Source organism: Cetorhinus maximus, chromosome 2, assembly GCF_964194155.1.
Source record: "Cetorhinus maximus chromosome 2, sCetMax3.hap1.1, whole genome shotgun sequence".
Taxonomy (NCBI): Eukaryota; Metazoa; Chordata; class Chondrichthyes; order Lamniformes; family Cetorhinidae; genus Cetorhinus; species Cetorhinus maximus.
Window position 1 is genome coordinate 37,010,917 of NC_135880.1, and position 24,870 is coordinate 37,035,786.

A 24,870-nucleotide genomic window follows, 5' to 3' on the forward strand; every position below is an offset into this window, starting at 1 on the left:
TGGAAATGGTCACTCTGATTGGTTGAGCTGACCGTAATGATGGCTTCCCACTCTGTTCAGTGTTGCTGATGTTTCCATGGTGCTGAAGTCTGGCGTATTTCCAATATTACACACCAATTTAGGACTTACCAAGGAAAAAGAGCACTCTGAATGATCAAATGCTTGTGAGCCCCGTGTTTTGCCATACTAGTTTAAATTCCAGCAAACTGCTCAACTGCATGCCTGGAACTGATTACCACTGTCTGTAGAAAAGAGTGATTTTTCAGAAGAGTTGACCTTGCCTAGGGTGCCCTGTCATTGATCTCTGTGAATTTCTTGGACTCTATTTCACTGAAGATGGAGGGTGACTAAACCATTGTTAGTCCCTGGAATTTGGGGCAAAATCCTATTTTCCTGATTACTGAGGTCATAAATCAGAAATAATGTTGGTAACCTATTAACTGACTTCCCCTGCAAATGAGTCCCAATGATGCTTACTTTGTAATCTGTAACCAACAGGGAGATGTGAAGGCACATACATTTTTAAATAGGGCCATTAGTGATTAATGCACCAGTGTTGACATAATGTCAGCTACAGTTGAAAAGTGAGGCCTGTTTTAGTCGGAGGGCAAATTGTACTAATTACACCTTCTTTGGGTGGGGGGGCGGGTGGGGGGGAAGAAACTAAGAATTTCCACAAATTGCCATTTGTTTCAGTTTGGCCTTTTTCACAACACTTGCTCTTGTCTGCATGACTGCACAACAGTTTTCGTGAAACAAAACCTCTGCCTTTACTCGTCGCTGTGGACGGGTTAATGTGTGCAGATTTAAAAGTTAACCCTAATCTTGGTAAACGGCTTACTGGAGAATGTGTGGGATGCTCACCCTACCCTTCCATCACTTTGAAAAGGAGAACTAATGTGCTGCTGCACAGATCTGCGTTGGCTAAAGCTATTTGATGTATTTGCAGATGCAAAAATATACAGTGCATAGACACTCAATCTGACACTAAAACATTTAGGTTATTTAAAATGAGAATTGGAATTAGCCCTCAACAGGTACATGTTTTTTTTTTGGAAATGTGTTTTTTTCTTTAACAAAGGCTTAATAGTAGATATGTGAGACGGTTTCTCACAGAGACCCTCTGGGCCCTCTTTTCTCCAGACAAGTTAGATGCATGATGAAATATAGAGCTGGAAGACATGAGAGGGTATTGTTTTTTTGATGTAAGAACAAACCCTTTGAAGATCTGACCGCAATGTGCACAAATCACAGCTAGCCATGTGTTAGGGTTTTAGGAAACAAGTCTTACCTTGACTATCTTCCGAGTTATAATGGTTCGTGACACCTGACCACTGCCTGGAAACATAGTCACATTTGTCAAGTGATGCATATTAACATTTCAAATTCTATGCTGCTGCCATCAAAGAAAATAGAACCATTGGCCGGGATTTCCTGGCTCCGCCATGGTGGGCCGGCTAAAAGCTCATTGACTTTCGGTGGGACCAGAAGATCCTGGCGGCAGGCGGGGCCAGGAAATCCCAGCCATAGAATGGTTACAGCACAGAAGGAGGCCATTCAGCCTGTCATGTCTATGCCAGCTCTCCACAAGAGCAAGTCTTCAGGTCCCACTCCCTAGTCTTTTCCCACTGGCCCTGCAATTTTTTTTATTTTCAGATAATTATCCAATTTCCTTTAGAAATCCTTAATTGAATCTGCCCGCACCGCACTCTCAGGCAACACGTCCCAGATGCTAACCATTTGCTGCATGGAAATCTTTTTCCGTATGCCTCTGTGGCTTCTTTTGCCATTCACCTTAAATCGGTGCCCTCCGGTTCCCAATCCCTCCACCAATGGGAACGGAGGTTGTTTCTCCTTGTGCGAGAGTCTAGGACCAGAGGGCATAATCTCAGAGTAAGGGGGCACCCATTTAAGACAGAGATGAGGAGGAATTTCTTCTCTCAGAGGGTAGTGAATCTGTGGAATTCCTCACCGCAGAGAGCTGTAGAGACTGGGTCGTTAAGTGTATTCAAAGCTGAGATAGACAGATTTTCAATCAGTAAGGGAATGTAGGGTTATGGGGAAAAGGCAGGAAAATGGAGTTGAGGATTATCAGATCAACCGTGATCTCATTGAATGGCAAAGCAGACTCGATGGGCCGAATGGCCTACTTCTGCTCCTACGTCTTATGGTCTTATCTACTTTGTCCAGACCGCTCATGATGATGAACATCTCTTTAAAGCCTCCTCTTAATCTCCTCTCACCTGAAGCCCCAACTTCCCCAATGTAACCACATAACTGAAGCTCCCCTAGCCTGGAACATCATGTGGAATCAACCCAGATTTGCACTAAGTGCGGTAGAGGGTGGGAAAAAGGACGGTTTACCCGCTGGCTGCATTGGTGGTTTTCACGCCGTATCGTCCCAATCCCACCTCATTAATCATGCATTCCCAAGAAACACGTCGTTTTGCTGGCGGGCAGCCTCCAATTTGCCCACCATGTCATCACCTCGCTGCTTCCTTATGCCAGGCGCCATTTTTAAAGTACACACACCTCTCAGTGGTTCCAGCCCACAATTGCTACACAGAAGACATGGCTCCGAAAGACAAGAAGAGTGCAGCCTCCCGATTCAGTGACGCTTCCCTGGGATGGCTCCTGGACGCCATTGGAGCCTGCCGCGATGTCCTCTACCCCTGCTCTGGCCGTAGGAGCCCATCAGTGTCACCACTCCGGCTTGGGAGGTGGTGACAGAGGTGATCAGTGCCAATGCTGCACACTCCAGTGCAGTACTGAGGGAGTGGTGCGCTGTTATAGATGCTGTATTTCAGATGAGATGTTAAACTGAGACATTGGGCAGAATTTTGCCCTCGCCGGGCGGGTGCGGGAGGAGCCGAGAAACCAACCGCTGCCTGTGATCGGGCCCCGACCGTGATTTCAAGCTGGCTGGCCAATTAGCGGCCAGCGCGACACACGCACTGCAGTGCTCAGCGCTGCCAGGGTGGAGGCGGGAGAAGCGCGAGTGCTGAAGTTCACACATGTGCGCAGGTGTGCGCAGTAAAAGCTCCCTGAGGCACTGCCCTTTTGGTGGATGTAAAAGGTCCCACTTTACTATTTTAAAGAACAGCAGAGGTGTTCTCTCTGGTGTCCTGGCTAATATTTATCCCTCAGCCAACTAAATAGATTATTTGGTCATCACCAAATTGCTATTTGTGGGAGCTTGCTGTGTGTAAATTGGTTGCCAGTGCAGGATGAGGTTGAATGATCTCATCTGTGATGCCAGGGTAAGGCAACCATCTCATCACTCTAAACTCACACACTCACAAGGCCATCACACATTCACTGGCATCTCACTCACTCTGCCACCTCAAGGGACCTCATCACTCACTCTCTCACACACACCCTCACATCTCCATCTGGCCTCATCTCCTCTGGAGACTGCCTCCTCAACACTCACCCTCTTGAGGCCACTTGCACAGATCAACATGTGCCCCCACACACACCCTGGGATACCCCACTTCCCCGGTAATGCCTTAGCCCTGCAGCCTCTTCCCTTGCCTGAGGCCACTTCTCCCCCTTCCCCAAGCAAGCCCTAGCCCTGCGGCTGTTGAAAAGCCACCCCTTCCTTACAGCTGGTCTTCAAAGTAGAGACCTGCCCGTGAGCCCCCGCAAAGGTGATGTGGTGCTGCCTGTGAAGCCTGGCGCCGATGACCTCGAGTGCTGCCCGAAGCAGGCTAGACAAACAAGCCTCAAAGTACCGAGTGAAGTGCAGCTCACCAGGTGCACGTCGATTATGTTCAGTGGGTGAAATACACACGTTGACGTTCCCGGATGATCCAGCGTGGGGGGATGATTCCGGCAATGGAGTTCCCGACGTCCGGCGGTGGGAAACGTGGCCCGCCATTGACGGGCGGAGTGGACGATTGCAAACTGGTTTCATGAAGGTGTGAAACCGATTTTTGGCCTTTCCACCAGATTGTCTGCTCACGCCCGCCATGACGCCTGACGCCAGCAGGCATGGAAAATTCCACCCATCATTTTCTGATGCCACTCATTTGCCTCTTCCCTATAAATCTACCACGTGTGGTCTACCAGTTTGGATCTTAGTGTGGGAGAAGGACTTGCATTTATACAGTGCCTTTCATGACCTCAGGATGTCTCAACGTGCTATGCAGCCAATAAAGAGCTGTTATAATGTAGGAAACACGGCAACCAATTTACACACAGCAAGCTCCCACAAATAGCAATTTGGTAATGACCAAATAATCTATTTAGTTGGCTGAGGGATAAATATTAGCCAGGACACCAGAGAGAACACCTCTGCTGTTCTTTAAAATAGTAAAGTGGGAACTTTTACACCCACCAAAAGGGCAGTGCCTCAGGGAGCTTTTACTGCGCACACCCACGCGCATGTGTGAACTTCAGCACTCGCGCTTCTCCCGCCTCCACCCTGGCAGCGCTGAGCACTGCAGTGCGTGTGTCGCGCTGGCCGCTCATCGGCCAGCCAGCGTGAAATCGCGGTCGGGGCCCGATCGCAGGCAGCGGTTGGTTTCTCAGCTGCTCCTGCACCCGCCCGACGAGGGCAAAGTTCTGCCCAATGTCTCGGTTTAACATCTCATCTGAAATACAGCATCTATAACAGCGCACCACTCCCTCAGTACTGCACTGGAGCGTTGGACTACACTTTTCTGGTTCATATGAACATACGTGTTTGGAGCAGGAGTAGGCCACTCGGCCCCTCGAGCTGGCTCTGCCATTCAATAACATCATGTCTGCTCTGATTGTAACCTCAACTCCACATTCCCACCTACCCCCGATAACCTCTCACCCCCTTTGTTTATCAAGAATCTATCTACCTCTGCCTTAAAAACATTCAAAGACTCTGCTTCCACCGCTTTCTGAGGAAGAGTTCCAAAGACTCAGAGAAAAAATTTCTCCTCATCTCTGCTCTAAATGCAACCCCTTACGTTTAAGTGGTGGTGGGGTCTTGAACCGCCAACCTTCAGGAGTTGAAAGGCCAGAGTGCTACCCAATGAGCCACTGGGAGAAAGGAGGGCATCCTTTTCATTTTAACTCTAGCTAATTAAAAAAATAATATTGGGAGTAAGTACAGTAAGCCATATTTACAAGACATTGCCAGTGAATAAAATCTTAGCAATTGAGGAAACAAGGAGATAAACCTGGAACTGCCCTGAACCCATCTAATCTAGAGCTGTGCACTCCTGTATGATGGCTGAGTCTTCAGCTCCTGGGAAACAAATCTGTTGGAAATGAGGTCAGGCTTCCACCCCTTGGGCCCCCCCACCATTTTTGAAGGTCAGTGGGATCTTATCAACTCCGTGGAAATCTTGCCCTTGGTGTCAGTTTTTCCGTCTCTTGGACATTTTGCGTGTTAAAGGCGCTATACAAATACAGTTTGTTGTTCATAGTTCCCTCAATGCAAATGAAAAGCTGCTTAATCTGTCTGACTGTACCGATGCTTGTCCAGCCTGTATACAGTTAACGCCACAGTCTCTGTCGACCAGTTAAAACAAGCATTGTCATTAAAACCCAAAGGCTTGGGTCTGAACCGGAATAATGGTTGAGTAACAAACTAATATATAAAAACAGTGGTTAGCTCAGAATAAATGAAAGGATTACTGCTGGGGACAGAAATTGGTTCAGTGAATGCGTAAATCAATTTACTTTAAAAACGCAGTATTCGTTTTTTGGCAACCTGGGCAAATTCTTTTCTAGAATGATTAACCCTTCTCATGCTAGTCTAGTGCAATGCTCTGCATTTTAGTCTTTTCAGTTACATTCTCAGAATCCTGAAGCTGAAAGCTCTGAGACTCCATACAATTTTCTTATAACTTGGAATTGATTTTTTTCATAAATAGCTGAGAGCCTGCGGCGTGTTGTAAGGAAGTGCAAATTGCCCCCATTTCCCCATACTCCCCCCATTTTACCCCTCTCTTCATGCCCCTCTAAAGTGTAGCGGCCTGTGCCTGTGATATTATTAAGTGCCTCTTGGTTGCCCAACAAGAGGTGACATAAGAAGTGATTGATGGGGTTGCTCTCTCCGATTCTCTCCACTCCCCAGTCATAACATAGTTAATTTTATTTCCCCAGGCATTTATTTGCTGTCTGATGCCATCTACTGATGAGATTACAACATAATTAAGATGTGTATGAGAAGTGGCCAATTTGTAATGGTCAACCTGAGCACGTGCAGTGCACTCTGCAAGCAGTTAGATAAAGAATGGCCTGTGTCAGCTCTCGCAAGTCCCAGCCTGTAATATACAACAGCAACTTGCGATAGTATAGTGCCTTCATCACAGTAACTTATCCAAAGGTACTTCACAGGACTGTTATCAAATAAAATTTGACACTAAGCCACAAAATGAGATATTAGGATAGGACATTAGCTTTTGAGGCATGTTCTAAAGGAGGAAATTGCAGAGCTTAGGTGCAAGGTTACTGATGGTGGAGTGATTGAAATTGAAAACACGCAAGAGATTGGAACTGGAGGAGCACAGAGGTCTTGGAGGGTTGTAGGACTGGAAGAGGTTACAGAGGTGGGTCAAGGCCACGGAGGGATTTAAAAACAAAGATGAGAGTTTTAAAATCGAGGTGTCCTGGACCATACTAAAGATGTGTATTGGTGCAGCAATGAGGTAAGTTGGCTTAAAAACAAGTTAGACATAATCATTCCTATAACCTAAACATGCTGAGTCATAACATTGGTTTATTCACCATAAACAGGCATAACCTGATCTAATTTTTTGCCAGTTTATAAGTGTCTCATTAATCTATATTAAGCTGTTCCAAATGATTATCAACAGGGTGCAATGGCCTGCACTATTTCAACAACCCGTTGCTAAGCACTCTCCCAGTTTACCTGAGCTCTCTTTCCCTTTGTGTTCTCCTATGCAGCATCCAATGTATTTTCTTGTTCAATGTGACTGTGAGCCCCAGTTATACTCTGCTGAAGTCAGAGTCCACTGTGCTGAGGACATTACACAATTCACCCACCATGGGCAAGCTATAATGTTTCAAAAAAAAACTCAGTGAATAAGGTTGATATCAGACAGCCCATGGATTGCTAATTCTGGTTGAACATATTCCTGCAGGATCATGTGACTTCCTGCCCCCAAACTCTTGCCATTGGTCACCCAAAATGTCCACCTCCATGGCGTCCCTGACCAGTTGGAAAGCAAACACTCTTTGTTATCCAGTTGAATGATTCGTGACAGTCTTGTCAAACAGCAGTTTGTCAATCTCGAATATTTTTATATCCAATAATCAAAGTGTTCAAAAAAAATGTTCTTAAAAATCTAAATTTTTAAGTACCCCTATATTTTTTCTCAGTGGTTGCTTGAAGCCATGTTCTGGAGATTAGCCTTTAAGTCCTGAAAACTCCAGGGCATCCCTGGAGCGTTGGCAACCCCAGCCAACCCCACCTGATGAAGCCCCATCTCTGTTGTTGTGGGACACCCTGTCATAGATGGTTCTGCACAGGAAAACCATCTGACTGAACAGCCAATTCAGCAAGCTTGTCACTGCTACACTGTGGTAAAAAGAGTGCACTTTTTACAAATGGATACCATGTGCAAAACCTACATTTGGCCATCCAGCGAAAGATGAGGGGGCAAAAAGTTTTTCAGATAATGTGTGAGCCAAAGGACGACATTGAAGTATAAGTGGAAGGGAAGGGAGGACAAACAAAACAGAAATGAGTGGTGGGAATGTACAATGTATGTGGAGAAAAAAAAATCATTGCATCATTTAATAAAGTAAAATTTTAATTTCAGTTATTTTGTGTGAGCATGTTGCCACCTGTTTATTTTAAAGAGGGAGCAAAGGAAAAAGACAGCTGAATATTTCATTTGAGGAAAATCTTTTTTAATTATCCAAAATCCGAAAATCGAAATATTCTGTTAAAATAACCTAGCACTCCCACATGAATAAGGATCTCCTGATCTCATTTTTTTTTAATGAAAGCTACCTCTAACAGTGGTCCTCCCCTGCGTAGTTAAACTAATCTGCGTAACTGGGTTTGAATGGTGCAGAATTAAGAGTCAAAATAAGTCTGTGGTTTCAGCAATAAACTAAGCTTAACAGCATGTCCAGTGCTATTGTATGTTGAAGAGCAAACTGACCAAGAACCTTAATCCCTAATTAAAATTATTGTTGTTTTCATAAACACAGACACAGCTAATGTCTTGGCAAGACATCATGTTAGTGTCATTTTTGAGGAAAGAGTTTGGCATACGCTCCATAAAATGGCAAAATATTATCATTTGAAGAATAAACAATGTAATTGAAATTGATGCAGTATTTAACAGTCTTGCCAACAATGGCCTTGGCTGTTGGCTTATGAGCCTCTTTCCTGCCCTTTGACCCTGAGTGATCTTAGCTTGTAATTGAGCTCGTGCTGGCTTGCCTGAAAACTACTTGCCGATTCGGATAGGATTTGAGGCTTTGAGAGGTGTCAGTAAGTATCTACTGATGTGCTGAGACCAGTGTGTAGCAGCAAAGCAAAAGGGTGCTGGCGGAGAGGTGCTCTGTGTTGTTGTTCTTCTTTGGTTTATTGATGTCGTGTTTTATTCTCTTCGGAGAGGTTGGACTTGCTGCTGTTGGGCCCACAGTTCCACAGGTGTTGGGAACTTTGTGGCTGATATTTTTTGTGGCTGGCAGCTGAAGCTGCCAAGACTGTGCCCTCAAAAATTCAGGTCAAAAAAGTTCATTTTATTTTAACCTTTCCACAGCTGCATGATCAGCTGTACGAGCATGTGTTGTCAAACGGCCATCATATCCCAGGAATAGGGCACTGATTCGCTTGAGGTTTTATTGTTTTGTTAAATATTTCTTGATGACCCTTTGGATTCATGCGCTAAATCCCTGATTTTTTTTCTGCGTTTGAGACAAATATAAAGTTTGTTGGAACTAAATTCATGAGGGCTTAAAAATATAGTTTTTTTTTTAAACAAAGGCTATGAATTTGGCAATACCTGCCAGTGCATAGGCAGCTAAAGTCACCCAGGTTACTTGTCTGCCCAGCAGCCGCCAGGAACCGACTGACCATAATTTTAACTTGCCCCACAGGGCAGGTGGCAGGGGCGCTCTGCCCGGGTCCTTTTATTTTTGTCCGAAAATTGGGTCCCAATGATGTCATCAGGAGCTGAATGCAATCTTTACTCGGCGACCTGAACGAGAAGCGACAGTCACTTCCTCCACCAGGCCGGCACACCGAGTAAACAGATCGCGGCCGGAAGAGATGCCAAAGAGAAAGCATTTCCATTTTGACTTAACTTTCCTACTGGTCCCGCAGGAGCACTCTGGGTCTTTCCTGACGTGATCCACTGCTACCCCTCCTGACCCGCACCAGCTTCCCCCAGGGATGGCCACTTGTCTTCTGCTGGTGGGCGGCCTCTTGGCCACATGGTCAATCGAGGCATTCAAGAGGGCATTGGATGATTATTTGAAGAGGAACATTGTCCAAAGGTGCAGGGAAAAGGCAAGAGAATGGCACGATGTCATAATGCTCATTTGGAGAACCAGTGCAGACATGAAGGGTTGAATGGCCTCCTTTTGTGCCGTTAAAATTCTGTGATTCTGCTTCCCGCCAAATTTGAGTCAGGAACAGGTGAGAAGTCAGTCGTCAGAATTTAAAACGAAGCTCAGTATTATTACTTTTAATCATTCACAGGATGTGTGCCTCAGTGGCTGGGCCAGCATTTATTGCCCATCCCTCATTGCCCTTGAGAAGGTGGTGGTGAGCTGCCTTCTTGAACTGCTGCAGTCCATGTGGTGTAGGTACACCCACAGTGCTGTTAGGAAGAGAGTTCCAGGAATTTGATCCAGTGACAGTGAAGGAATGGCGATATATTTCCAAGTCAGGATGGTGAGTGGCTTGGAGGGGAACTTCCAGGTGGCAGTGTTCCCATCTATCTGCTGTCCTAGTCCTTCTAGATAGTAGTGGTCGTGGGTTTGGAAGGTGCTGTTTAAGGAGCCTTGATGAATTCCTGCAGTGCATCTTGTAGATGGTACACACTGCTGCGACTGTGCGTCGGTGGTGGAGGGAGTGAATGTTTGTGGATGTGGTGCCAATCAAGCGGGCTGCTTTGTCCTGGATGGTGTCCAGCTTCTTCAGTGATGTAGGAGCTGCATTCATCCAGGCAAGTGGGGAGTATTCCATCACACTTATGCCTTGTAGATGGTGGACAGGCTTTGGGGAGTCAGGAGGTGAGTTGCTCGTCACACGATTCCTAGCCTCTGACCTGCTCTTGTTGCCACAGTATTTATATGACTCGTCCAGTTCAGTTTCTGGTCAATGGTAACCCCCAGGATGTTGATAGTGGGCAATTCAGTGATGGTAATGCCATTGAACATCAAGGGCCAATGGTTGGATTCTCTCTTGTTGGAGATGGTCATTGCCTGATACCTGTGTGGCACGAATGTTACTTGCCACTTGTCAGCCCAAGCCTGGATATTGTCCAGGTCTTGCTGCATTTGGACATGGACTGCTTCAGTATCTGAGGAATCACAAATGGTGCTGAACATCGTGCAATCATCAGTGAACATCCCTACTTCTGACCTTATGATGGAAGGAAAGTCATTGATGAGGCAGCTGAAGATGGTTGGGCCTAGGACACTACCCTGAGGAACTCCTGCAGTGATGTCCTGAAGCTGAGATGTCTGACCTCCAACAACCACAACCATCTTCCTTTGTGCTAGATATGATTCCAACCAGCAGAGAGTTTTTCCCCTGATTCCCATTGACTCCAGTTTTGCTAGGGCTCCTTGATGACACATTCGGTCAAATGCTGCCTTGATGTCAAGGGCAGTCACTCTCACCTCACCTTGGGAGTTCAGCTCTTTTATCCATGTTTGAACCAAGGCTGTAATGAGGTCAGGAGCTGAGTGGCCCTTGCAGAACACAAGCTGGGCATCAGTGAGCAGGTTGTTGCTAAGCAAGTGCAGCTTGATAGCACTGTTGATGATCCCTTCCATTACTTTACTGATGATCGAGAGTAGACTGATGGGGCGGTAATTGACTGGGTTGGATTTGTCCTGCTTTTTGTGTACAGGACATACCTGGGCAATTTTTCACATAGCCGGGTAGATGCCAGTGTTGTAACTGTACTGGAACAGCTTGGCTAGGGGCGCAGCAGGTTCTGGAGCACAAGTCTTCAGTAGTATTGCTGGAATATTGTCAGGGCCTTTGCAGTATCCAGTGCCTTCAGCCGTTTCTTGATATCACGTGGAGTGAATCGAATTGGCTGAAGACTGGCATCTGTGATGCTGGGGACCTCCGGAGGAGGCCGAGATGGATCATCCACTCGGCACTTCTGGCTGAAGATTGTTGTGAATGCTTCAGCCTTATCTTTTGCACTGATGTGCTGAGCTCCCCCATCATTGAGGATGGGGATATTTGTGCAGCCTCTTCCTCCACTGAGTTGTTTAATTGTCCAGCACCATTCACGGCTGGATGTGGCAGGACTGCAGAGCTTAGATCTGATCCATTGGTTGTGGGATCGCATAGCCCTGTCTATCACTTGCTGCTTACGCTGTTTGGCATGCAAGTAGTCCTGTGTTATAGCTTCACACCTCATTTTTATGTAAGCCGGGCATGCCCTCCTGCACTCTTCATTGAACCAGGAGTTGATCCCCTGGCTTGATGGTAATGGTAGAGTGGGGGATATACTGGGCCATGAGGTTACAGATTGTGTTCGAGTACAATCCTGCTGCTGCCCCACATGGATGCCCAGTCTTGAGTTGCTAGATCTGTTCAAAATCTATCCCATTTAGCATGGTGGTAGTGCCACACAACCACACAACATGATGGAGGGTGTCCTCAATGTGAAGGCAGGACTTCATCTCTGTCAATGACTGCGTGGTGGTCACTCCTACTGATACTGCTATGGACAGATGCATCTGTGGCAGGCATTGGTGAGGACGAGATCATGTATGTTTTTTTATATCGTTGGTTCGCTCACCACCTGCTGCAGACCCAGTCTAGCAGCTATGTCATTTAGGACTCAGCCAGCAGTGGTGCTACTGGGCCACTCTTGGTGATGGTCATTGAATTCTCCCACCCAGAGTACATTCTGCACCCTTACCACCCTCAAGTGATGCTCAACATGGAGGAGCACTGATTCATCAGCTGAGGGAGGGGTGGTATCTGGTATATCAGCAGGAGAAGGTTTCCTTGCCCATGTTTGACCTGATGCCATGAGACTTCATGGTGTCTGGAGTTGATATTGAGGACTCCCAGGCCAACTCCCTCCTGACTGTATACCACTGTTCTGTGACCTCTGCTGGCTCTGTCCTACCGGTGGGACAGGCCATATCCAGGGATGGTGATGATGGAGACTGGGATATTATCTGTAAGGTATGATTCTGTGAGGATGACTATGTCAGACTAGTCTGTGAGACAGCTGTCCCAATTTTGGCACTAGCCCCCAGATGTTAGCAAGGAGGACTTTGCAGGGTCACAGGGCTGCGATTGGCTGTTTCTGGTGCTTAGGTTGATGCCAGATGGTCTGTCCAGTTTCATTTCTTTTCTGTGACTTTGTAGTGGTTACAACTGAGTTGCTTGCTAGGCCATTTAAGAGTTAACCACATTGCTGTGGATCTGGAGTCACATGTGTAGGCCAGACCAGGTAAGGATGGCAGATTTCCTTCCCTAAAGGGCATTAGTGAGCCAGATGGGTTTTTACACAATTGACAATGGTTTCATGGTCATCATTAGACTTCTAATTCCAGATTTTTTATTGAATTCAAATTCTACTACATGGCGGGATTTGAACCCAGGTCCCCGGAGCATTACCCTTGGTCTCTGGCTTGTTAGTCCAGCGACAATACCACGACGCCATCACCTCCCTCCAGGGGGAGCAGCGCCTCATTCTGCCATGTGGGGAGGGAAATTAGTGCAGTGACATGTCCCCATTGGAACCCACTGGTTGTTAAAATCCAGGCCCGTGTCATTATCCTCTCCCTTCTCCTATTCCCCCCCCATTGTGATTCCACAGTGTAATTGTGTCATTAGAAAGAGACAGTTCTGTTAATTCTGTAAATTTATTGTACAATTGTTCATATTATCTAAGGTTTCTGGTTTTGTGCTAAATGCTGTAAACCAGCTCAGTGCCTCCGTGGTCTAACAATAAGTTGATGCTGTACTAAGCCTGGCCTCTTGTTCTCACTCCCACTCTGACTCTATCCATCTGCTCCAGTGGATGCTCTGTCAGCACAGTCACACATTTGCTCAGCACTCATTGGCATAACAACAGCGATGAATTACCATTGAACACTTGTTCACACAACCAGTAATCCCATTCAAGGCTGGGTCAGCGGAGAAAGGCAAAGGTTCCCGGCTGCTTTACTGAGCAAAGCTGACCATAAATGGGTAAGTGAATGTAGCCTTAAGCATTTGGTGCCGCACCTAAATAGGTTTAATTGTTACAAGGGGTTTAGAAACAATCTGATTAGCAGATGTGCAAAGGAAATTTTCTGATGGCTGGATTGGTGTGAAAAGGTAACCTGAGAGGCAGAGAACTTGCTGGGTCTTTGTTGAAAGTTGATTGATGGGCCCTGGATAACGGTTTGTGGCAGCTGGTAATCACATTGGCAGCATGATGGTTGGACTTTTACACACACCATCTGGAGAGTACTGTGGAAACACCATTGCTAATACTCACCAGCCAACAGCTTGCACATTGTAGGAGCCCTACAGAATTTGGTTAAAACAAAACAGACCAGCTGGGCTCATTGCAAGGTTGTCAAATACCAGTAAGTGCTTGTTACAGCAAACACTATGAATAAGATGCTTCTGCTTTCTCCCAGTACGACTGAGAACTTCTTTATTTCCTTCAGAGTTGTGAGCCTGCTGTGATAAATGAGATGTCCTAGGTTGTCAGTTCTTGCTGTGTTTTGTCTGTCAGAGAACTAGGATTTGTTCCTCTGTGACTTGCAGTGACTGGGATGGATTTCCAGATTAAGTTTGAAAACACAGCGAGTAGCCTCTGTATATTCAGTCTACTTTTACCAGACTTCAATCCAATCCCCTCCAGAGTTTCTGTAGATGCAGTGGGCTGGATTTTGCCCTCCGTGGTGAAATGTCGACCTCAAGGAAAGCTGCCGACAAAGATCTAGCGATTTCTATAGCAATGATTTCCTCTTTCCCGGTGTTAGTTTGAATCTGTCAGCAAGTCAAGGCGATCTCCATGCGTCTCCATGAGGGATGTCATTTAGCAGAGTAAACAGCCAATCACATTAAAGTATGCCCAACGACAGAAAACCAGGAAGTTAAATGCACTAATTACCCTTCACTTTTAATTAAATTTTAGAGAGAGAGAAATACATTATTAGGATCTACACACAGGATTAAAGTAGAAACTGAAACATCATTAGTTGTAAAAGAATATTATTTTAAAATATGTGAAATTTTTTTATCATGATGGAGAAATTTGGCATTACACAATTAATAGAGTTTGCTTTTCAGAGCCGGAAATGTGTTTTTCAGAAGTAGTTACAAATTTAGGTGTTAAAACATAATGTAAAAACTCCAGTTACACCTCATTCGACAAGGTGTAACTTTTTCAAAAATTTTGACAGAAAAATGAAGAGCATAAAAAGCCATGTTTTCGCTCGTTCAGTGATTTCTAATTGATTTCAGTCTGGGTGAATTCAACAAGCGCACCTACGGGTAAGTGCAAAATCACTGACAACTTATGGATTTCCATATTTAACTATGCTTGTGCAGACTTCAGAAGTTGCAGTCAGTTTGAGTAGAATAAGGACGATGAACGCTAACAGTTTCAGTCTGAGGTCATTACTACCACAAAATCTGAGCCCTTGACTTTCGCTTGTAAAATAATTCTTGCAGGATTAGCGAGTATTTTAAGAAGAAAAGGTTTTATATTTTTTTTAAAACCTGACAGAATTTATTAATTGCCAGCATAACAGCTTAAAATTATAATTTTGTGTTTCTGAAAAATATTGAAGGTATTGTGAATATAAATTGGCTGTCCTGTTTTTGACACCGCAAAAGTTGCTACACTTCAAAAAAGCACTCAATTGACTATAAAATGCTTTGGGGTGTCCTGAGGTCATGAAAGGTGCTATATAATAACGCAGGTTTTTTGGAAGACTTTAATATAACATTGCAATGTTCTATTTGACATTTGAATCCTTTGATTCGTATACCCAGTAAACGATAGTAATTTTATATTTTACAGGGCATCTGAGCACTGAAGCTTGCAATCTGTTAGAAAGTCAACACATTTCCATCAATCTTTTTTTTGCGGATTGATGGCAGTTTGTGTGAAAATGTACATTTATATCCTTTTTCAGTTGCACTGTAGCCATGGGAAAAGATTTACTCTAGATGTAGTTTACGAAGAAATACTTCATTACATCTGGAACATAGAGGAAAACATGTCTGCGTATTTCATTTATGAGCTCATACATGCATTTTTCAAACATGCTATCATTTCTCGCAAATAATTGAACTGATTTAATATTAATATTTCCTGTCTTAACCTACCAACTCTCTTGTTGGCCTTAGGATGGAGAGTTTTACAAATGTCCCGGTTACTCATCTGTCAAGTGGGTGTTAGATACATCATCGGAGATAGAAAGGCATTCAAACTTTCTGGTGTAAACAGACCACCGTTCACTGGTCCTTGGTGGTCCCTTTGTTACATCTGGTGAAGCTTAACATAAAGCAGGTTTTAGATGAGATATTTCTGCTAAGTGGGTGGTGATCTCTGAGGATTAATAATGTACTGATAGTTCAGACTCAAACAAGTCAACTTAGTTTGCAGGATGCTGATGTATTTCCGTGAGTAAGCACTGGAGCAGTAAGTGCCTGGTAAATATTATACATCCTTGTCCTTTGCAAGGACCTATGCTCATATTTTCCACTTCCAGTAGAATGATGTGCTTGTTCTAGCCTGGGGTTTATGTGCCTGTTTCCTTGAATTAAAGAGCTTTATTAGTCAAATTCCCATGGCATTGCAACATGGACAGTGAAAACCAAGTGCGGTCTTCAGGCAAAAGGGATTAGAAGGTGATGGATAATGGGATCAGGGCATGCGTACATCAATCAGTTCTCATTTTCCAGTCATATGTTCTGCTCATAGTTTTATGCAATACTATGATAAATCATAACAATTTGGAAAGCAGCAAAAAATTCAGTGTGGTGCAGTTTCTCTGCATTACAAACTAAGAAGCTGACAGACACATAGCAGGTATTACAATGTCATCACTGGTGGGAGGGCGTAGGTACATTGTGACATGTTTATGTAGACTTTTTCCTCTATAAGTTTGAACAGTGGAATTTAGAATGGTGAAAGTTGAAATTGAAAGTGTGTGCAAAGTAAGATTTTTTAGCATTTTAGATTTAATGGAGACTCAACATTTTGTTAGCTTGTTTTTTAAATTTTAAGTCTTTTAAGGAGCTCAGCTCCTCTTAGTGACTGAGTTTCCTTGGATTTCCCCACCCCCAGCCCCCCCTACCTCCACTTTACACCTCCTCTCCAGTGCTAAATTTAATCCTGCATAATTAGTTGCTAATCCAGTGAGCCATCAGGGGAATCTTTCCGTAGATTTTCTGTTGAGTCATTAGATGGAACAACGCATGGTGTTGGAAGAGCTCCTGTCTGAGGGAAGAAAATTCTCGGGGCTAGACCTACAATGAGCAGCTGCAGTTAACCAGTCTCCGTGAGTTGAATTGACAGCAAACATGGCAAAGCCCAGCCTCTTTCCACAGTGTCAGCTAAAGGATGAATGATCGCAGATTTTGACAGAACTTAGCATCTAATGAGAGAAAGTAGAGGGTAACTGAAACAGAAAAAGTAAATGCTAGGAACACTGTGGTTTATTGCCTATTATATTTACTTCACAGAAACAGGTCTTTTGGCCCAACAGATGTTTATGTTCCACATGAGCCTCCTCCCAGCCTTCTTTATCTAACCCATTAACTCACTCCCTCATGTTTATCTAGCTTCTCCTTAAATGCGTTTATGCAAGCCATCTCAACTATTCCATGGGCAGAATTTTCACCTTGGCGGGCGGGCGGGCGCGTGCCCGACCCACTTGAGTGTGAGACTTCATGGCACAGGTATGATACTGTGTGATATAGGCCATATAGTTGGATTGAGCGATTGCATCTATGCTAAAGAGCATGAGTTCACCTACAGAACAGCGAGACTAAGAAAAACGGATACGTTGATTGTGAAGGTTACGTGGAAAACCTTGATGCTGCAATCACTGTGCAGTCGCGCAATAGTTCGGTCGGCGATGCTCTGAAGAAGGATCATACGGACTCAAAACGTTAACTCTGTTTCTCTGTCCACAGATGCTGCTAGACCAAGGCAAATTAGTTATTTAATATTTCTGCCATTTTGCTGCCATTACCTGTGAGTTTATTGAGGGTATTCCTTAGTGGCCCTATTCCTGCCCTGATCTTTCTTTTGTAACTTGTGCCTGTGAAACACCCTACTTTTTCTTTTCATATTCTATTATAATTTCATTTTGCTGTTTTCCTTGGCTTTCCCAGTTGTTTATTTGACCTCTCCCCAAACCTTTTTGCCATCCTCCCCTTTGTCTCTGTACTTAGTGTGTGCCTTTTTTTTGAGCTTCAGTTTTGCTCTTCTTGCTTTATTCATCCCGACAGCAGAAGTTTGCTCTTAATTGATGTAACTTAAAAATGCAAACTGCGCTCCAAGATTGATCTTTTTCTCCTTAAATAATCTAGAGGATACTTCATGTTCTCTTAAAAAAAAAATCCTGAGGTTTTTGTGTGAGTAACCAAGAACTCGAGCTCAGCAGAAGTAACATTTCGGCTTTGATGTTTCACACAGGTTGGTGAAAGTGTGGACTAGGCAGTCTGTGGAGCGGATAGCGTCAGCTGATTTAAGAGGGAGCTGAATAGTTTCTTTTGGTGAAATAAAGTTTAGGTCTATGAAAACAGAAAGTACGATTTGTGTTGATCTTTGGGACTGGCCAGATGCAGCAAAATGTAAATTCCCATGTTCCTAAAATTAATCAAATGTACCGTAGCACATTAAATATAATTAGGATAATTGACTCATTTTCCCTGCTAGTTTAATGAAAAATACCATATATGTTTCATAAATATGGAACTTCTTATGAATTTAGAAACAGTAGTGGCTTTTTAAGAAGGTATGTTCTGTAATGTCGCTGTTTTGCCCCAAGTTTTAGCAGTCAGCACACTGTCCATTACTCCAGATTAAAAGTGATTGCAGCATCAAGGTTTTCCACGTAAACATCACAATCAACGTATCCGTTTTTCTTAGTCTCGCTGTTCTGTAGGTGAACTCATGCTCTTTAGCATAGATGCAATCGCTCAATCCAACTATATGGCCTATATCACACAGTATCATACCTGTGCCATGAAGTGTGAATAGGGGCTGCCATCATCAAGTGTTGAAAGCCAAGAGAATAAATAGAATGAAGCTGGACTAGTAGAGGGGTAGAAAGGTGGCAGATGAGAGAGGGATTGAGGGGCAAGCCGTGAAATAAAATTTACAAATATTTGGTTCTGCAACCGCTATCCTCTCTCTGCCTCTCCAACGAAGAAACTCCACAGAATAGGATCAATTTTAAAATAGTATTTTTTTAGGTTTTTAAGGTAATTTTCCCACTGCATTCTGCTCCCCATACTTGACTGGGACCATCTTAGCCTCTTTCGGGCACTGACTGGTTCCCTCTTTTCAGATACTATCTCACTTTCAAAAATCGCCATCATCATCCTTTCCTTAAAAAGCCCAATATTGACATCTGTGTCCTAGCAAACTCACATTCTATCTTTCCTCTCCAACGTTCTTGAATGTGTTTGTTGCATCCCAGACCCATACACATCTTTCCTGCAACTCCTCTCTCCAACCACCACCTTCTCAAGGGCAATCGAGAATGGGCAAACTGCTAACTTTGCCAGTGATGTTCACATGCCAAGAACGAATAAAAAAAAGGCTTCATTACTTTCGTGGCATTCAAACAGCCTTACCCAAAGTTACAAATGACATACACTGTGCTTGTCACTGTGGCGGATTACTCCACCTCATATTCCCCAAACTCTTTTCACGGTTAACCTATACCAATCTTCTTCAACATCTTTTTTCCACTGTCTGGCACAGTGGCACTGCCTTTGCTTGGATCAACTCTTACCAATCCAATCATAACCAGAGTACGTCTAGGAATGGCAGCTCTTCTCACCTCTGCAATGTGACCTCTAAAATCTGTTCGTGGCCCTCTCTTCTTCCTCATGTAGGAACATAGGAATATAGGAGCAGGAGTAGGCCATTCAGTCCATCAAGCATGTTCCACCATTCTATATGATCATGGTTGATCCTCCACTTCAATGTCTTTTGCCACATTTTGCCCATATCCCTTTATGTCATTGGCATTTAGAAATCTGTCAATCTCTACTTTAAACATACTCAATGACTGAGCTTCCATAGCCCTCTAGGGTATAGAATTCCTAAGGTTCACAACCTTCTGCATAAAAAAAAAAGTCTCTTCATCTCGATCCTAAGTGGCTTCCCCCTTATTTTGAAATTGTGTCCCCTGGTTCTAGATTCCCCAGCCAGGGGAAACATCTTACCTGCATCTACCCTGTCTTATCTCTTTAAGTATTTTGTAGGCTTCAATGAGATCACTTCTCATTCTTCAAAACACTAGAGAATAGAGACCCAGTTTCCCCAATCTCTTTCCATAGGACAGTCCTGTCATACCGGGAACAAGCCTGGTGAACTTTCGTTGCACTCCCTCTATGGCAATAATATCCTTCCTGAGTTAGGGGGACCAAAACTGCACACAGTATTCCAGGTGCGGTATAACCAAGGTTCTATATGTTCTATGTACATGCTTCCCCTCAGCAACATCACCTCTAAACATGGGGGTCAGCTTACACATGTAGACTAACGACACCCAAAAGTTTCGAACACCTCTCTCGAACTACCCGCCATCCTTGTGTTGTTAGTCTGCTTATCTGATATTCATCTAAGATGAGCCCCAATTTCCAACTGTTAAACATTTGTAAGACTGGAGCCATTGAGCCAGATTTTCACGGAGGAGGTGGGAAGGAAACTTCCGTCTCCTTTAAAAAGGACCCCACCCATCATATTTTCATTCCGGGGAGGCAGGGGTGTTGGAGTCTGGTCCGCCGCCTCCAGAGGCCGGCCTGAGGTGACAGTGGAAGCGGGGCCAGCAGGCTGGAACACCCCCCTGGAAGACTTGGGGTTTGCCTTACCTTAATGGTAAGACTTCAGTTAATTGCCATTGTTAGACTGAGTTGAAAGAGCTGAATCAAAAGGGACTTCTAGTTCCAACTAGCTACAAGGCCACAGTTGGCACAACTATGCTGTCACAAGTTCATCACAATAAGTGCAAAAATGTAATACTCAACAAAGGCAGTGGAAACAGTCAGTTCACTTTGGAACACCTGCTCGTGACTTCCAGCCGACTGCGGCACTGTCTCTTGTTCAGTTGACTGTTGTCTACCTTCCTTTTTCATGCTGGTTGCTGAAAGCTGGTGATTATTATCACTTTCTAGACTCAGCGCTTGTGCATGATCAGTGGTGCTCCTGAACTCTGGCCCCGAGCAATGCATGATCAGTTTTTGATTGGTTTCTTAAGGGTGATGGTCATCTCTTTATGCCGTTTCTATTCTGACTGGCACTCTAATGTGTCAGTTGTGGGACTGTCCCCCTCATTATAGCTTTTCCTGTTATTTCATTAAATTTTCTGGCTTTTTACTGAGATAACTGAGGCCACCTTAAGATAGTTTCTGTGTCTGCTTGTTTGTGATAAGAGAGCGGATAATGTCATGAAACTTTTGGGCTCATTGTCCCAGGTGCCAAATTGATGTACAGGTTCAATATTGCATGTTCTGTAGAACTCTCATTAACACAGGGGCGAATCAGTGTTTTGGCTGAAATAACTGCCTGCTGGTGTATGTTTTTATTGCGTCTCCTAGTGCTTGGGACAAAGTTAATTGAAAAGAGTACAAAGTGGCACACAGCAGTCAACTAATATCGACCTTAAAAAGTTGGTATATACACAAAATCTATAGAAAGTATGCATGAAATCAGTGGATAAGGACAATTAATATGTTAAATATGAGGTAGTAAAATACACTTAAAAATACAGCATGATACATTCAATTGATACATGTTCATAAGTAATAAGAATCAAAATAGAGCTTACAGAAGCAAAGTTGGTTATATATTATGAAGGAAAGTGATTGCTTCTTCTAGAACACTACAATTTAAAAGGCTAAACTAATTTAAGACATAAGGCTGAAGGTTTGAAACCTCACAGCTATTTTCTTCACTCAGTAGTGCCTTCTAACTCAATTATAATTGATAAATGTCAATGGCTAGGAAGCATAATGGTTCCATACTCTGATCCACTCAACCTTGACTGACTTCACAGCACGGTGCTCTGTAATTGAACCATAGAAGTGTAACTTTGGCCAGCCTAGGGCCATGTGGTGTATTTCACTTGTCAAGTAAGGATACAGCTACAAACAAAGGACCAATTACCTTGGTATTGGTGTCCTACATTGATTACAATTATCAGAATATCATATTAGGTTAATTAATTAGTATACTCTGATTACTTGATCATTGCACACAACCAACCTGCAAACTAATTATTAAACATGACCTTGCCTGCACACATCTGTTTACTGGGACATTGGTCCAGTTGTGATGAATGTCAGGCCCTCAAATCCTGACCCATCACCACCCCCCCACCCCACATTCCTTCAGCCTGTGATGGTTTAACCCTCCAACACTTAAAAGCAGAGAGCTACATTAGCACCAATGTACCCACTGTAAGCTCTGCAAAGTGTAATAATAAAGAAGGTCACTCATTTACAGTTGGTATAGAAGAATGAAGAGTTGTGGGGTTCCGTCTCCAAAATATTAGATGAAATGGCAGCATTCCCATGTGGTAAAAATGGAATTAGTTCTTTTTCAGCTAGCGTAAATTTGTATTGTCCAATAGAAATCACCGACTAGCCACAGGTATTGCTACAGAGACAGAGGGCGGAATTCTGTTCCAGTGGTGAGGGTCCCAACAGTGGATCTGAAAGTGTGTAGGGCGCCAATTAATTGAGGAAAGGCTTGCCATATGTAATCGCACGGCAGACAGCCAATTAGATAAACAGAGGTGCAGGGCCCAGCCAATTGTGCGGTGGGGCCGGGCAGGAAGGCAACCACCTTGTGGTCAGCTCATGGGGTCACTTTTGATAAACTGCACCCGGATGGCTGTGTACTCCCTGCAAGCCAGCAGCATCAGTTTTGAAGAATACGCCCCTTTGTTCCTTGGAAACTGCTGCCACCCTCTTAAAATTCTAAGAGATGTCACAAAGCAAGCAACATGTGGCCCCCAGTTCAGTGATGCCTCCCTGCAGGTTCTCCTTCAGGCCATTTGGAAAAGGCAGGAGATGCTGTGGTCCCCAGTAGTGGCACCAGCCAACCCTCCCGCTGACCAAGGTGGCCTGGATGGAGATGGCAGTGGAGGGTAGCAGCCGTGGGGTCCACAGGAGCACCTGAGTCCTACACTGATAAATGGTCCACAACCTTCCCCACTCTAAGCGGGTAAGTGGCACAGTGCCATTTTAGCAAAGTGGCTCTCAGGAGGCCATCAAGCAATGGGCGTGTGCGAGTGGAGAGGCTTGCCAGGCAGGGTTTTGCATTCTTGAAGCTAGTTTATGATGAGGCCTGAATGAGTGGGAGCCACTTCACGCAGACAAGGTTGTGCAAGTTGCAGGAGAGTATGTGTGTGGGCCACTTACTAGGGACATTAGCTGTTGTAGGACTGCATGTACATAAAGGGGTTAGCTGCCCGATGAGAAGACACTCAATCCTTCTGTGCGTCTGCAGGACAAAATAATGCACATTACCAGAGAACAGGCAAAGACCTGGGAGGAGGAGTCCCAGACATATTGACGCCTGCAGAGGCGGAGGTGGCGGAACTGGCTGGTGAGCTGGGCAGCTGCTTAATCACAGATGGTGGGACAGGAGTGACAAGACGGCAGAGTGAGGATGCCTCCAACTTGAGGTTGAGCACTAGACATACAGGGGGAGGTGCTCGTAATGAGCTGTTAGAAAGGTAGTTCCAGGATCTGGAGCATGTGGCTGTGAAGCATATGTGACCTCTTTCCAAGTCAGGAGTGTGTGTCTTTGCAAAGACCTGCCGCTGTTGACCTTCCAGGTGCCAGAGGTCACGGGGTTGTGAGTGGGTCTGGGGTGAGGCTGCCTGAGTTGGTTGTACATCCAGAGCGGCGTTTCTTGAAATGGTGATCACCAGGTCTTGCAGGGGCTTCATTCTGGCTGAAAACAGGTTTCAATGAATGTGTCATGGGCTTCCCTCACAGGTCTATCCATCACCCTGGCATCTGCAGATGAACTGCACAAAACCTTATGGTAATCTGATTCTTCCCCTTTGTCCTCGCCTGAAGTTGAATCTGGTTCCTCCAAATCCCCAGTTGGGAATTCCTCATCCCTTTGCTGCGCGAGGTTGTGAAGGACACAGTGGACCACAATGATCCTGGAAACTCTCTGTGGTGTCTATTGAACTCAACCTGAGCAGTCCGAGCAGTGGAACCTCATCCTCAGCAGTCTAATGGCTTGGTCTATTATTGCCCTTGTTGAACCAAGGATGGCATTGTACCTCTCCTCTGCTGGGCTTGGTGGGTTCTGCACAGCTGACATGAGCCAAGTCCGCAGAGGACCTGTCACCCAGGATTCACCCCTAAAGTTGCTGAGGGGGCGCAAATAGCTGTGGCACCCGAGGGTGACTGAGAATGTACAAGTTATGAGAGCTCCCTGGGAAGTGAGCACACACCTGTAAGATTTGTTTTCGATGATCACAGACCAGTTGCACGTTGATGGAATAAAGCCTCTTTTGGGTTATGAAGGCTGCTGTCTGTTCCCAGGGAGCTCTCAGTGCCATGTGTGTGCAATCAGTTGTCCCTTATACCTGGGAACCCAACCCAACAGCTCTGGCTGGCTGGCTCCCAGGGTCTGTGGTGAATCACACAAATTCATTGACCCGTTTCAACAGGGAATTGGTGATGCATCTGTTGTTGGTTGTCTGCAGGATGCCACTCATGTTCCCCACGGAGCCCTGGAACAACCTGGTGATGCAGAACTTCAAGGCTGAGGTAACTTTAAAGCTACTGGCATGTGATTGTTTCCCATTCTTTGGGCCGTTGGCCTTTATGAAGGAGCTGACATAGGTCAGTGGCTGACTGCCATGACAACCTCAGTTGTCTCTGACATTGCCTCTCTGACATTTGCAGGTACTCTGCGTGCAGTATGTTCGATTTTCTCGGTGTTGCACTGGCCCCTGGTTGACTGCATCCTGAGCAGCCTCACCCTCTGCTTAATATATTGGACCTCACTGCCATCAAACAATAGCCTTGATAATAAACTGGGGCTGATAGACTATTGCCAGATACTGGGTGCACTGTGCCTAACCCCTGTTTTATAGGGTGTAGAGGTTTGCAATGCACCTAGTGTGCTCTAAGGCAGGTCACCTGCACAATGGGTGCTAGGAGCCAGTGTATGAGCAGCATACAAGACTCTTTGTTGTGAGCAACATCCTAAGACATCGACTCAAAGTCTTGGTAATTTTTTAGTAATATGTAAACTGAATATTGAAAGCTTCAAGTTGCATTATATAAAAACTATTTACATTGACTAGACTAAAATGTAATGAGTGGAAATGTTTTGACCAGGATGCAGGAAATAATTTGCCAATTTTTACATTCTTTTCTGCTAAAAGAAAATGAAATGAAAAACATCCAAGTCTGTATTTGACTCTGGAATGTGATAGGGCATAAAGGGCCTTTTATGCTGACTCTTGTTAGTT

The 24,870-nt window shown here is 44.6% G+C and overlaps 1 protein-coding gene across 6 annotated transcripts in view; it reads left to right on the plus strand.

Moving 5' to 3' along the window:
• lhfpl2a (LHFPL tetraspan subfamily member 2a) overlaps positions 1-24,870 on the plus strand; it is a 216,624-nt gene that overhangs the window by 103,603 nt on the left and 88,151 nt on the right. The window contains exon 3 of one of the 6 annotated variants that reach the window (XM_078563376.1): positions 5,187-5,292. The exons of the other annotated variants lie outside the window; for them this stretch is intronic. The gene's annotated coding sequence lies outside the window, so the exon portion shown is untranslated. The remainder of the gene's footprint in view (positions 1-5,186; positions 5,293-24,870) is intronic. 6 annotated transcript variants of the gene reach the window in all.